Consider the following 10,077-nt stretch of genomic DNA (forward strand, 5'->3'; position numbering starts at 1 on the left):
CTTCGATAAGGGAGCTAAAACAATAGAATGGAAGACAGACAGCCTCTTCAGTAAATGGTGCTGGCAAAACTGGTTAACTGCATGTAGAAAACTAAAGCTAGATCCTTATATATCACCCTGCACCAGAATCAACTCCAAATTGATCAAAGACCTTGAACTCAAAGCCGACACTCTGAAAACATTACAGGATGGAATAGGAGAAACCATGGGTCTCCTTGGCTCAGGCCGAAATTTTCTGAATAGGACCCGGAAACACAACAAATCAAAGAAAGGTTGGACAAATGGGATTGTATAAGGTTGCAGAGCTTCTGCAGGGCAAATGACATAGCTAGCAAGATCAATAGAAAGCCCACGGACTGGGAGAAGATATTTACTAGCCATACAACGGACAAGGGTCTCATATCTAAAATATACTTGGAACTCAAAAAATTAAACCACCCAACAACAAATCCTCAAAGAAACAACTGCCCAATAAGTAAGTGGGCGAAAGACTTAAAGAGAAACTTCTCTGAAGAAGAAAGAAGGATGGCCAATAGACACATGAAGAAATGTTCAACATCCCTAGCCATAAAAGAAATGCAAATCATAACAACATTGAGATATCACCTCACTCCAGTTAGAACAGCAAAAATCAAGAACTCTAACAACAACAGATGCTGGAGGGGATGTGGACAGAAAGGAACCTTACTTCATTGTTGGTGGGAATGTAAACTTGTTCAACCACTTTGGAAAGCAGTATGGAGGTTCCTCAAAAGACTCCACATAGAGCTCCCCAATGACCCAGCAATCCCACTTTTGGGCATTTACCCAAATGATCACAAACAAGCCCACACTAAAGCTACCAGCACAACTATGTTTATTGCAGCATTATTTACCATAGCTAAGATATGGAACCAACCCAGATGCCCCTCAGTAGATGAATGGATCAAGAAGATGTGGTATATATACACAATGGAATTCTATGCCTCCATCAGAAAGAATGACATTTACCCATTTGTTAGGAAATGGAAAGGCTTGGAAAAAATTATATTAAGTGAAGTAAGCCAGGCCTAAAGAAACATAGGTCCCATGGTTTCCCTTATTTGCAATATCTAGTATAGGTATGAGTCAAGCGGAAAAAGTCAGAGAATGTGATGTTAGGAAAACGAACCCTCAAATATGTATTTTAATGTTTTTGTTTCTTTCATCCATGTGTTTCTAACGCATTTATAAGATTATTTCTTTGTTGCTTTGTATGTCCCTCCCCCACAGTGTAACCCCCGCTTTCACTATATTTGATGTCAGTATAACATGTGGAGGAGACGGGGACAAACAAGTCGTTTAAGGATTCAGATGGACCTGTTGCAACAATGAGAAGTACAAAATGTCATGTCAAAACCAGCTTTACAATGTCGGTGGGGGGGGTGGGAGGGGGGGTATTATTGGGTGGGGGGAGGGGGGAGGCTGGGAAGGGAGGTGAAGGGTAAACAAAGGAGGAGGCTGCAATACTTGGTAAGAAATGTATGCATTATCCTGCCCATGTAATTGTAACCCCTCTGTACAGTATGTTCTCAAAAAAATAAAATAAAAAAAAAAAAAGAAAGAAAATGTGGTCTATATACCCAATGGAATTCTATGCCTCCATCAGAAAGAATGACATTGCTACATTTGTTAGGAAATAGAAATAATTGGAAAAAGTATATTAGGTGAAGTAATCCAGGACCAAAGAAACATAGTTCCCTTGGTTTCCCTTACTTGCAATCCCTAGTATATGTCTGAGACAAGCGGAAACGTTCAGATATGTTAATGTTTAACGAAATGTACCCCAGAGAAAGGATTGAAATGTTTTTCTTTCTTATGATTGTTTCTAACATAGTTATAAGATGATTTCTTTCTTGCTTTGTATGTCCCTTCCACAAGGTATAACCCTGCTTTCACTGTATTTTATGTTGGTATAATTTGTGGAGGGGAAGGGAAAAAACAAATGTGGACCCATTGCAGCAATGAGATGTACAAGATTTATGTCGAAAAACGAACTTTACAACTTTGTCTATGGGGGATTAAAGGGGAGGGGGAGTGGGGGGATTATATGGGAAGGGATGGGAAGGGGAAACAAAGGAGGAGGCAAAAAAGCTTGATGAGAAATATACTCATTTTCTTGCACATGTAATTGGACCCACTGCTTACGATATTTTCACAATAAAAAATTATCTGAAAAAATTGTATGAATTGATAGTTCATATGATTTTATTTTTCATTACAAACATAGAATGTAGTAAAAGTTTTCATTGCAGTTACACTGTACTAGGTTGTGGGCAGATTCTAATGTAAATAATATACTGTGCTCATGTAGAGAATTTGAGCATCAAAAATTTTAATATGCCTGTGGTCCTAAAACCAATACCTTACGGATATTTTTTGACAAATACAACTTCCTATAAGTACAGAAATTTTCCTTGTATCTTTTTAATAAATATTTTATTGTAAATGTCCTGTGCAAAGGGTTTACAGTTACATAAATAAGGTATTGAGTACATTTCTTACTGAACATTTTTACCCCCTCCTTGGTTTTTCCCATAACATCCCTTCCCTCCACACCCCCTCAACCATTCCCTCCACCCCCCCCCCCATCTGATAGAGTGTCTTGTACATCTCTTTGTTACAATGGGTCAACCTGTATCCTTTCCTTGTATCTTCAATGAAGAAATGCTGGCTCGATTTATGCTGCTTCTACTTGTGTAGATACACCTAAAATCACTCGCTAAGTCCAAGAGCACATAAATCATATGCACATCATTTTTTTCATTTTGTTATAATTGTGTTCTATACATTTATTGACAGGTTACAAATTATTCTCAAATTTTAATGCATTAAAATACTTTATTTTTTTCTTATTTTCTTAGCTAGGAAATCAGCAAGACCTCAGTATGTATTCCTCACATAGGACTTTTCAAATGGGTTGGTGAAATGTTGAGCTGAGCTCCCATCTTCTGAGGACTCACTCTTCTGCTTAGGAATTGATGCTGGCTGTTGGAAAAGAGCTCAAGGAAGAATGTCATTTAAAGCCTTATAACTTTATTCTGTACCAGGGTATTTTCCTGCTACTTTGGTTGTTGAGAGTGTCTACAAGAACAAGCATTCCCTGGGGAGCACGGAGATGCCATATGAGGTTTACTTACTGAGATTTCCGAGTGACTTGCTATCACTTGTACTGCATTTTGCAAATCGAATCTGTCAAAACCGTTTTAAGAGTTAAGAGGAGTGGTAAAAGAACTTTTAGAGATAAATACTTCTTCAACATATTTGGTTCCAAGCATTCTGTCTAAGGCATATTCAACAACTAGTGAAACTTGTGTTGTCTGTAGCTATGTGTCTTTTTCTATGTGTGCATGTATACATGTGTATATGTATGTGTGTATTTTTGTGTATAGTAACATGCATGTCTACATATATAAGGGCATATACACACATATATTCATTTACAAATAAATATACATATATAAATATATGTGCATATATATATATATATATATATATATATCAGTTGTTCAGTGATTTAATCTATAGTTCCCAGCATGTTGCCATTCTCACAAAGTGTACATGATAAACTGCTCTGAGGATCTTTGTTGTATGATAGGCATCTTTTGTATTCACTTCCCCCATTAACCTTGTTTTTCATCCCTGAATAACTTCGGTCTACTTTCCATAGGTTAGCATTGTTTTCATTATATGTATTCACTGATAATAAAAGAAAAAGTCTGTAAAAGAAAAAGAACTTTTAGGTCAGAGGTTAAAAGTATCCTATCGTCTCAATGATTCCTATGGGATAAAATTTGTAATAGTAGTAAAAGTGAAAAGGAATTCCTAGATCTGTTGTTTTGCCATTTAAAATAGAATAGAATAACATCACTCACTGTTATAACTCTTAAAGAATGCAAGGGTAACTGATGGTCTCTATCATGTTTCCACAACACCAGTGGATTCTGAAGGATAATAGTACACCAGCAGAAATTCTAAGTACCAGACATGGAGCATGAAAGAAAAAGAGAGGAAATAAGAGAGTGAAAGAGAAAGAGAAATATCACAATACTGAAAGTGCATAAGAGATAAACAAGAGCTGTATGAGAATATTCATACTGCTATCTTTAGACTCTACATCTACATTTGGAAGTATTTGATGTATGATAAGCCATCAACATGAAATATAAAGTTATTTTGATAAAAATAAAAATGACTCCGAAGAAAATATAAATGCTCAAACAATCTTCACAGAAGCAAACTCTCAGAAATATTTCATCACTTTGAAAAGGATAAAGTGGCTGAAGTTAGTATAACTTTAGAAATATGACAATTCACAAAGACATAAAAAGATATTGATATATTTCATCAAATAACCCAAAGAAGAAATCAAATATTGTTTAGATGATTTTTTTAAAACATAGTCTCTCAGGTACTGGGAAGGTGGCTCAGTGGTAGAGTGCCTGCCTTGCATCCATGAAGCCCTAGGTTTGATTCCTCAGCATGACATAAGCAGAAAAAGATGGAAGTGTGTTCTGGCTCAAGTGGTAGTGCTAGCCCGGAGCTGAGGGAGAGCACCTAGGACCCAGAGTTCAAGCCCCATGACCAGAAAAATCAAAATATGAAACAAAACAAAACACAGTCTCTCACTTTTGTGGCCTCAACTCTGTAATACCAATGCTTCAGCCTAGGGCTAAGATTTTAGGTGTGGGTATTTATCAACACTCCTGATTCAGACTCTACTTAATCATTTTTAAAATTAATATTTTGTTCTTAATTTTCCTCTTTGTAAATTCATATGCCCTATAAAAAATGGTTTGGCCATCCCAGTAACCTTCTCAAAGTACCTCATATTGATGACTTTCAAAAAGTTGTATTATATTACTAGGAAAACAATGCTACAAATAAGGAAAACCAATAACAAAATATTAATGATTAAAATAAAACTAAAATAATTATCAGTGTTTTCAGTATTTGAAGGGTACTATTAGATTTTACTATTTTCTCATATTCCTGTACATTTAAAATGGGCTAAGATTATGATATTCAAAAAGAGGTTTTTAGGTTATGAGTAATCTTTAAAGTTACCCACTAAGATTACTATTTATGGCTCATCTAATCATTTGTATATGGTTTATATCATCATTTGTTCCTCGCTAACATATAAAATAAGGAAGCCAGGGGCTGGGAAGGTAGCTCAGTGGTAGAGCCCTTGCCTTGAATGCATGAGGCCCTGGGTTTGATTCCTCAGCACCACATAAGCAAAAAGAAAAAAGCCGGAAGTGGCGCTGTGGCTCAAGTGGTAGAGCGCTAGCCTTGAGCTGAAGAGCTGAGGGAGAGTGCCCAGGCCCATAGTTCAGGCCCCGCGACTGGACCCCCCAAAAATTAAAAAACATAAAATAAAATAAGGAAGCCTTATAGTTTTAACAGAAACTGTGTAGTTAACAAAGTCTTAACTCTTTATTCTGCTCCTTTACACAAAGACTTGGCAACTTCTCATGAGTAATGTTTCTATAAACTCTGAAATATACATACATAGTAGCATATGTCTGTTAACATAAATCTTAAATACTTTATCGAAAAGTTTTATTACCTGCCAAACAGTCCTAGTTTTAGCATATATAAGCAAATTCCCAAAATTAAAAATATTTAAACCATTAAAACTTTTAACAAAACTTAACACTTGCTGCAGTGTTCATTATCACAGGTGCCTTGTATAGAATAATTGAATTCCTCCACCTACACATCTCTTGAACAATAAATATCTGGAATTATTTTGTTTTTGACATGTCATTCTTGACTTTATTCTTAAATGTGTGCTTATGTAAGAAGTACATGACTCTAAAATTTCATGAAAAATTGTTTTAAACTTACTTTTTGTTGAATTGTCTAGTTTAAGAAAATCAATTACACTTTATGTATAAAACATGTTCTATGCTCTATTCAGCATCACGTACTCTAACATTGGAACGATACAGAGAAGATTTGAATGGCCCCTGCGTAAGTATGACAGGCAAATTCCTGTACCATTCCATACTTTTACAACAACAGATGCTGGAGGGTATGTGACCACAAGGGAACTGTACTGCACTCTTGGTGGGAGTGTAAACTTGTTCAACCACTTTGGAAAGTAGTATGGAGGTTCCTCAAAAGACTCCACATAGAACTCCCGTATGACACAGCAATCCCACTTTTGGGCATTTACCCAAAAGATCACAAACAAGACGGTACTAAAACTACCAGCACAATTATATTTATTGCAGTATTGTTTAAGATAGCTAAGATATAAGACCAACCCCGATGCCCCTCATCAGATAAATAGATCAAGAAAATGTACTATTTATACCAATGAAATTCTATGCCTCCATAAGAAAGAATGGCATCGCCCAATTTGGTAGAAAACGGAAAGACTTGGAAAAAGAAATTGTTAAGTGAAGTAAGCCAAGTCCAAAGAAACATAGGTCCCAGAGTTTCCCTAATTTTTAATAGCTAATATATGTCTGGGATAAGCAGAAAAGGTCAAAATCTATACACATATGACCAGATAAGATGTTGTTAAGGGAAATCAATCCCCAAATAGGAACACAAGTGTTTTTTTTCTTTATTGCTATTGTTCTAATGTACTTATAACAGGCTATGTGATTTTTTTGTTTCTTTATATGTTCCTCCCCCATGCTATAACCCCTGTTTTCACTGTATTTGAATTTGGTGTGCCCACCTCTTGTATATAAGCTCCTGTAATTTGGGGAGGGGAAGGAAAAAAATAAAATGCTTAAATATGGATTCAGGTTGACCCATTGTAACAATGAGATGCACAAGACACTATGTTGAAAACTGAACTTTACAATTTAGGCAGGGGAACGTGGGAGGGGAGTGTACTTGTAGAGGTTGGTGGGAAGGGACGGTAGAGGGAAAATAAAGGAGGAGGTAACAATGCTTGTTAGGAAATGTACTCATTACTTGCTCATGTAAATGTGACCTCTCTGTACAGTATTTTTAAAATAAAAAATATGAAAATGTTCTGAGATGAAAGAGTTTATTTCTTTTATTTTACTCAGATAATATGGTTAACAAAGAAATTAATGCAAAACACTGATATGAAGGCATTTTGAATGAATGTGTGTGTGCACGTGCACGTGTTCTCATGCACTTGCATGTATGTTGGTGTGCTCACAGTTTGAAAAAAGGGCTTAAAAGTCTTGCTAGGCCTTTCCTCTCTAGATTGATGAGCTACTACTATATGAGCTACATCTCCATTCCTGGCCCTTTGCTAGCTCATTGAAATTTTGAAAAATAATCTCATGAATGTATTTTGCCCTGATTGGCTTCCACTGTTATCCACAGATCTCTGGCTCCTGAGTAAATATGCCGAGTAGTTAGGATTACAGTTGTGACTAACCAGCACAAGGCTTTCAGAATAATTTTAAAAGTAGAAGAAAGTTTACTTCACGGGGGCCTCTTTTATCATCTCCTACTTTTAAAGCATTTTGGAGTTATTATTTGTGAATTTTTTTCGTTTTTTGGATTCTTAAGAAATTAAGTGATGATATTTAAAGTTTAGTACTTTGTAAAATGGATCCTGGAAAAATGGGACAGAATATATTTGTCTCTTTTATAAGCTCAGCTCTGTGCATGATAACCCAATGTCACCAACACTGTCTGTGTTGAAGACAAAATGTAACAGAAAACAATCACCTTAGGCAATAATTGCTATGGTACTATTTCTTGGACAATATGAACATTGAATAGAGTGTAAGAGAATGGAGAGATTTTACCTACCTTTTGTGTATTGGTGAAAGACTTTTGGAAACTGACTCATTTCCTTCCTCACAGTGTGTGTTTGGGCCATGCACTTACTGCCTTTACTTACAATTTTTCCCAACACTAAAATGGTAATAACATTAGCATTATAGAAAATGTTATCTTAAGAATTAAGGAAAATAAAACTTGTGAAATACTTAACAAAAACCTCCATGAATGAGTTTTGAGTTTAGCCAGCAGTTTTTTTTTAAATACTAAAAAGAATGCAATAAGTATTACAGAAACCATTGCATATAGTGAGCAAACAGAAGTAATGTTATCTATTGATCATGCTCTTTTTCCAAGGAAGCCAGGTGGATTATTTCTCATGCTGTAAATCAAACTTGTTATCTTATGTCTTGATAGTGTAAAAATATCAGGACAAAATAATGAAGAATGTTGTAGACTGAGGTGAAGTCCATATGAAAATGTTCAAAACTGATAAAACATAAAAGTATCTGAGCATTATATTGTGTTTTACATCCTTTAAGTTACATTGCAAAGTTAAGAAAGACCTAGAAGAATGGATTCTCTTTTTGATGTCCTATCATAGGTCCTTGGATGAACTCTTTCCTCATTCTTGTAAAGGCATCATCAGATGAGGGGAAATATATTATTTTTTGTTTGCTTCTGTCCATTTATTCTTCATTTGACATCTGAACTACTTGAGACTGAAAGAAAACAAGGAAATTAGACACGTAGTCTTTGGAAAGGACAATCAATGTGAAATAAATAAAATGCATACAGCCTTGTAAAAGGTCTGACTAAAGTGAGTTATATAGTCTCAAGCATAAACAGAAAATCATTAAGCAATATCATGTTATTTAAAATTGAAAATGTTAGGAGTTGCTTAATATTGTTCCTTTCTAATACCTTGAATCAATTATTGATTTTGTATAGAAAGATTGAAGATGAGATTAACAAGAAACTTGATTAAAAGTGGACAAAAGTTCTGAATCGACATGTTCTCCTTAAAGCCCTGAAAACTTCCAGTGGGTTTACAAAGTTCTTTAATACCACTTCTATGCTGGTTTAATTCTTTTTGAGCAGAAGTCATTAGAGAAATGTAACTCAAAATTACTATGATACTACTTCATAATTATTGTAACTTTTATCAAAAAAATGAAAGGAATCGGGTGTGGTGGTAAAGGCTTTTAATTCCAAGCACTTAGGAGGTTGGATTTAAGTCTAAGGCCAGTCTGGAGTACTGAAGATAATAAAAACCTGCCCTTTATTACCTTTTAACAAAGGTAATAATGCTGAAAGTGTGGAGAAAAGGAAATTTTCTACACTCTTCATCAAAATGCAGGTTAGTATTCTCCTTGTAGAAAGTAATACGCAGCTTTCTAAAGAACTCCAATGTTGAAATATCATCTGCCCCACCAATCATGTGATTATTTCTCTATGAGTAACTCAAATATATCTGCAGTCTATTGTACTTATCATTCACAACAACAGCCAAGATATAAATCGAAGTTCAGTGTTCAACTACAGACTAATAAAGCAACTGTGGTACATGCACAAATACCTTTTTCTGTTTCATCCTTAAAATAGCAAGAGACTTCTCCCATTAGCCACAACTTACAATGAACTGAAAGATGTATTCTAAATGAAGAAAAATATTGTCTTCTGATCTTTGTAAACACACACACACACACACACACACACACACACACACACACATCAACATCAAATATTAAGAGAGAAATTTTTAAAAAGTAAAGCAATGTGGAATTGCTGCATTTAGGTCACAATGTAGAAGATAGTACATATATAGGATGAACCGGTATAGAGTTGTAATGTACAATATGAGGATACAGGGGACAAGACTGGCCTTACATGGTTTTTCTTATTTACAATATCTAGTATAAGTCTGAGTCAAGCAGAAAAGGTCAGATAAGGTGGTGTTAGGGAAATAAACCCTAAAATATTTATTCATTTTTTTTCTTTCATGCGGTTGTTTCTAACACATTTTTAAAACTATTTATTTGTTGCTTTGTATGTCCCTCTCACACAGTATAACCCCTGCTTTCACTGTATTTGATGTCGGTATAATTTGTGGAGGGGAAGGGGAAAAACAAATCGTTTAAATAGGGATACAGTTGGACCCATTGCAACAATGAAATGTACAAATCGTTATGTCGAAAACAAACTTTACAATTTTGGTGTGGTGGGGAAGCAGGGATGCTTGGGGGGGCGGGGGGAGGATGGGAAGAGATGGAAAAGGGAAAAAAAGGAGGAGGCTACAATTCTTGATAAGAAATGTACTCATTATTTTGC

The 10,077-nt window shown here is 35.3% G+C and overlaps 1 non-coding gene across 1 annotated transcript; it reads left to right on the top strand.

The window, feature by feature from the left end:
* Positions 1-5,931: 5,931 nt before the first annotated feature.
* On the top strand, positions 5,932-6,038 carry LOC122127509. The gene has a single exon (XR_006151184.1). It is a non-coding gene; the product is annotated as a U6 spliceosomal RNA (small nuclear RNA).
* The last annotated feature ends 4,039 nt before the right edge of the window (positions 6,039-10,077 follow it).

This window comes from Dipodomys spectabilis, unplaced genomic scaffold, assembly GCF_019054845.1.
Source record: "Dipodomys spectabilis isolate Male_0828 unplaced genomic scaffold, ASM1905484v1 ptg000301l, whole genome shotgun sequence".
Classification (NCBI taxonomy): Eukaryota; Metazoa; Chordata; class Mammalia; order Rodentia; family Heteromyidae; genus Dipodomys; species Dipodomys spectabilis.